Raw genomic sequence first — 6,000 nt, forward strand, 5'->3', positions numbered from 1 at the left:
ATCACAGGTTCCCTGACCAACATCGTCAAAAGGGTGTCATCACATCGATACTCTTTCACTGAATTATTATCCGTGTCCGTTCCACTCCGAATAAAGGACGAGCTGTTATGCGCGAATCGACATGGGATCTGACCACTTCCCGCACAAGCGGCCGCATCTGGGACAGCACAATTACCCAGTTTGGACACTGCTGCTGCTGGGCGGCATGAACCCTCGTCCACTGAAGCTGAGACTACACTACCAAACCTGTAGAACAATTGAATCCGACGATATCCAGGGCATGTAAGCATTAACCAATCCAACATAGAAGTCATATTCTATAAATGATATAACGAGTTAGCATTAAGAAAAATTGTAGCAGTAATTTCGTCTTCTGTAAACTTATTTATGTTGCTCACGCCAAGCAACAGCTGGCCGGCATCAATTTTGACAGACAAATTGTAAACAAGGTATCCATAATATAATGGTGACCCTCTCAAACGCTCTGTCGTAACCTGTATAGAGTCTAATAACCTTGGGTACGTTAGTTTAAAACTGAGCGCCAAGTGAGCGCCTTCTGGTAACCGCGGCGAACGGATTTCGTCGTTCGAAGCCCATACTCGCCCCGGTTGTTTATTTCGTTGCGTTTTGCTTTTAATACTAGTTTGGTGGTTGTCGAATGACTTGGTGGATGCTGGACTGATTCCGGATTTGTGCTCACTTAATTTCATTCAAAAGGTATGTATAATTAGTGTGTTTGTGTGTGGTTGTGTGCAAAGAAATATGAATGTGAAATATTGTACTGATGAGTTAAATCTATAGAAGAACATTCTCCTTATTCGAGGCCATATAAACCTCAGCTGAAGGTTTAACTCACGCTGTCGAAAAGATGCTTTACACGTTTTCAATACTCAGTATTAGCACGTACTGCTAAAATATTTGCAGTTGGATTGTTCTCACAGCGCCATGTTTCTTGAACCGATTGTATATGCACGAGATGTTCAGAGTCATTCCATTGTGAAAGAAATGATACTGAATGTGTTTATCAGGAATCTTATGGTTTTATTTTCATTGATTTCATTCTTCTATTTGCATTCTAGATATTTATAATGGGACGAAAATGCGATAAAACTGTAAGTATCATCCTTAACATGTTCAGCGGTGGCAGGGCCCAGAGCCTGTCCGTGAACTTTCCCGTATGCCGGTGGCAGTAAATGGGGCCTGCCATTGGTCTTTTGCCTGGGAAACAACAAATATTGGTTCGTGCACAAATCGTGGTTAACAAAAACCTTATCCCACACAGAACAGTATTGATGCACAGAGTAGAATTGAAAAACTAGCGGAGAAACTCATTTCTTTTCTACATGCATGCTTGGTTTAAAATCAATTGCTTGCGTTCTACATGCCTGCGGAGCGGAAAGTTGATGAAAATCAGCGCCGGGTTGAATGTGTTAATGATAATGTAGGATAACTCGAATGTTAAAAGGTCAAAGTTATGCAAGAGAAATTCGTGGCTGGCTTAGTCATGATTTTGGCTCCGGCAGGTTTAGGAAGATGGTCAGCAGATCCAGCTTTAGAAGGTCCAGTAAAGCATACGCGATTTCATTATTCAACTATTCGAAGTTGAAGTTGTTTAACGTTTAAAGTTCGAACTATTCCATGCTGTTTCCGACGAGTTTCGATCGGATTCACGTATCTCTTGCTGAAATCCCTCAACTACTGAGTAGGAATCAATAATGATAAAAATGCAACCGAGTCCGTAAAAAAAACAGTACATATAAATTGAATATTTAACACATGATAAGCATGAATTACATATTGAATCTTAAAAGAAAATTAAAAAAAGGGTAGTAAAAAGGTAAATAAAAGAATGATGATATGACATTGGGAAAGCAATCAATTTTATTGAGTGTTAATATGTAATGTATGTTTAACCATATAACCTTTTTGTATTTTATAGATTATTCTTTTTGAGGAAATAACAATCCAACTGATTCAGTCTATCGAAAATTTGCCAGAGTTGTCGAATAAAACACTTCCGTATTATAAAATGAAAGAAAGCAACGAAGCAGCGTGGCAGAAATTGTCGAATGAATACAATATTCCCACGAAAGATTTGAAAGATAAGTGGAAAGTGGAGCTTGAGGGGTGCTTATCGAAGCAATTTATCCAAAGTTCGAGAGAGTCGTGTCACAGGATCCGGTAAACATTTTTATATATAACGTTTCACTGTATTAAAATGAACTATATCACCATTGTTGTGTACGAGTGGATGTGCCGGGCTAAGGATGCTGCTGCCATCTAGGATCTCGTCTAGTCTAGCTTGTAGTTTAAAGATATTGGCTTACTCGAGAGCCTATATGTATGAAACGACTGATCGCCGAATATGTTTGATCCCTGAACCTTTTTTGATTGAATTTTAGACAAAGATGGTCCATCCAATCGGCATTTGTGTGTGGTTAAATTTTAAATATTTTACCGGAAATAACCTATCGACCGTTGTGCGTCACAGTACACAGTTAGTGAGTATGGTGATTTTTCTTTGAGGAGACATTTTCCAATTGTTATGTGTGGTATTGCGGTTTGTACCGTATACATGTGCACTGACGTTGTATCAAACCGTCGACCTATTTTTTCAACGCATTACGCATAAAGCAAAAATAACATTAAAAATGTAACAATTTTTTGAAAACTTTTAAAGCAACAAACGATGTATTTAAACCACCTTGGTTTGCATTTGAAGCAATGCAATTCTTGAATGAAAATATGAATGTTGGTGAAACAATTGACGCTGTAAGTTATGTTCATTCTATAAACTTCATTTTTGAATTAATAGTTCTTTTAAAATTAATTAAAAAATTAATCATATTCGAACCATTACTACTAGTGGGTTAAAGAGTGCATTAAAAAACGTCTTCTTCTTCTTCTTTTTGGCGTAACGTACTACGCGGACAAGACGGCCTATACAACAGGTGTTAACTCGGAGGAGAATTTCGGATAAAGTCTTGCGCGTTTCTTTCTGTTTTCTAAGCTACCAATCTTGTAACGACGATTTGCCAGAGAAGAAGAGGACGTCTATTTATTAAACGGCCTTTTCGTCGTCTATTTATTAAATCTAAACCGCTAGTGATGTCAGCGTAAACAAGTTCAAACAAATGAACGGATTTGTTCCGCTCCGCTTCAAACTGCTCGACTCCAGCAGTTGCTCCAACAACAGGCTTTCGAGACTTTATTCATTACCACTCGTATAGTCAGTCCTTGGTACGGTGGGGGCTTGAACCCATTACGGGCATATAGTTAAATCGTTCGAGTTGACGACTGTACCATGGGACCGTCAAAAAATGTAGTTTAATTAATTTTAATTGTGGAATTTGTATTAAAAATAACAACGTTTTAACCAAGACCTTGAATTCTAGCAATTACGAGCCTTATGACAGATCTCAAGAACACTGATACAAGAGTTTTTTTTTATTATGTTTATAATTTTTGGAAGATATCTTTTTAGCAATTTTCAATACTAGCAATATTAAATTATGAACAATAATGTTGTGAAAGGCATTTCCTTTTATATTTTGCGTTACACCGGTCATACTCGGTTGATTATATGGTCCGTTATGCATATATGCAGAACAATGAAAAACGAGGCTGGATGATACAATGCGAAACTAAAATATGTTACGCTAATTTGATGAATAAGAATTAGATATCTTGCAGCCAAAGTAATGCTATTTAACAAAGTAATTTACCAATAATTATATTTACAGGCGAATAATAAAAAAACCTATCCATGAATTGCTACCAGGTCTGATAGAGATATATTGCTTGATATTAGTTAGTTAATTGCTGATAATTCATATTTATATGTTTTTCTACTATGCTAATATGCTGATATGAACTTCAATCCTAAGTTCATATTCTATTGTAGTATATATCGTTAGCTATATGTTCCCGGATTTGTACAGCAAATATGCTGTAGCTCCAGAAGGAATTGCTCGTGACGATAGCAATCGATTGGATGATCCGTTTCTAGCTAAAAGCCTTTTGCACCAACATCTGCATACATAAAAAACCCTCAAAATCAACGATGGCCATCAGTACAACACTGAAAAACCCTGTATAATTAAAATACAGTGAGCCAGTTTTCTTTGGGCAACGTAATCGAACATGTTTGCCATCTATTGCTCAAATTGCGTGGGGAAAGCCGAATTTTCTTTCAAACCCATTGGAAATTTCTTTCCACTCCTCTTATTTTTTCGGTAACTGAAATTCAAAAAACAAATTTGGCATTGACCATCTTTAATATATAATTTGGCAAAGAATTTTAATAGTCACTACTACAAAAACTTAATTGTAAATAGCTAATATGAATATATGAATGATTCACCACACATCTATTCACGAGTGCGGTTCGATCTGTCTAGCTCTCCGTTTTAAACAGTTTATTTGCCCGTGAATTACTCGCCTGTGACACGTTAATCACGCAAACTCTGATCGCTGAACTTGTCCATCGTACTGGTTGGATGTTGCATTGAGTGATTGTCACCCGATTGCAGGTTTATTTAGTGAATTTAATTTTGGCGTGCCGTGCTGGTGTTGAGGATCGAGTGTTCGCCATCATAGCCTGAGGTGCTTTCATACACACAGCTGTCTGCACACGCACATTGCATCTATCGCCTTCACTACTATCAACTCGATACGCATACGCACTTATCACTACACTCACATCCAACTGCACATATTTAAAGTGAGCAAGATGAATTGTGGAATCTGCCTGGAGCTCACTTCTGGTGTCCCGTTTGTATGTGATGGTACCTGCGCACAACACTTTCATCCGTCCTGCACTGGCCTCCCAAGTGAATCCGTACGTGACTTACGAAGATTTTCCCAGCTAAAATGGTTTGCAAGAATTGCGAAAAGGCATCAACTTCACTTATAATCAAGGAACTAAAATCAACAATTACGGATTCCCTGGCACTAATGAAATTCGAACTAATGAAAGAGTTACCTTTTACGGAGAAAAGGGTTGTTGCCCCGACTAATACCCGTGCCTTAGAGTCAACACGCACACAGATATACGAAGGCACTCATCTCGGACAACACTCACACATGTAACGGGAAATACTCGATAATCGCAACAGACCACTACTGCGAGGCACTAACACTGATGACAATGGTATTAAGATAAAAACCGTGGCTAATCCTGAGCCTCGTTTTTGGCTATTTTTTACCAACATCAGTCCTGATGTGACTCCCGACGATATGGCAAATTTGGTTAAATCCAAGCTCAATACAAACGATATACATGTTCGCCGGTTAACCAAATATGATGCGGATCTGAGCCGTCTAACATTTGTTTCCTTCAAAGTCGGCATTCCATCAACTTTGAAGAATGTGGCTCTGTCTCAAAATACTTGGCCAGCTGAAGTTGCGTTTCGTGAATTTACCGATTACCGTTCGCAACGGGGGTTTCAGTTTACATACCAACCACACGCATTGCACCAACATCAACAGCAACCACCGGCTCCACAGTCACCGCCCCTAATCGACGCACAATCACCAATACTCACCTCATCGCCCCCGCATCTTTCGTCCCCATCATCACCAGTATCCCCGTCACTGCATTACAAACTACGCAGCCAAACCAACAACCCACCATAGACGAACATTTTGCTGCAACGTCTATAACAATACGTACATCAACGCCAGCAACAATACCAACAACAACAACAATAGTAACAACAGCAACTACAACAACAGCTACTACAACTAATTCAACAACATCAATATGAACAGTAGCAGCAGTATGTGCAATGCCTGCCTTTCCGTCTACATCGACTGTTATGGCCCCATCTACTATTGCTCCCTTTCTCGGTCATACGCAACATTCAACAACTTTCAATATTTACTATCAAAACATTTGTGGTGTGCGTACCAAAGTTAATGAATTGCAGTTATCTATATTGGAGTCCGACTACAACATCATCATACTCGCCGAAACCTGGTTGGATGAGAACATTCCAT

At 38.8% G+C, this 6,000-nt stretch overlaps 1 pseudogene; it reads left to right on the plus strand.

Annotated features, from left to right (window-relative positions):
- LOC120961256 (nuclear transcription factor Y subunit gamma-like) overlaps positions 1 to 5,749 on the plus strand; it is a 52,052-nt pseudogene extending 46,303 nt beyond the window's left edge.
- Positions 5,750 to 6,000: the final 251 nt, after the last annotated feature.

The sequence above is a fragment of the Anopheles coluzzii genome, chromosome 2 (genome assembly GCF_943734685.1).
Source record: "Anopheles coluzzii chromosome 2, AcolN3, whole genome shotgun sequence".
In the NCBI taxonomy this organism is placed as follows: Eukaryota; Metazoa; Arthropoda; class Insecta; order Diptera; family Culicidae; genus Anopheles; species Anopheles coluzzii.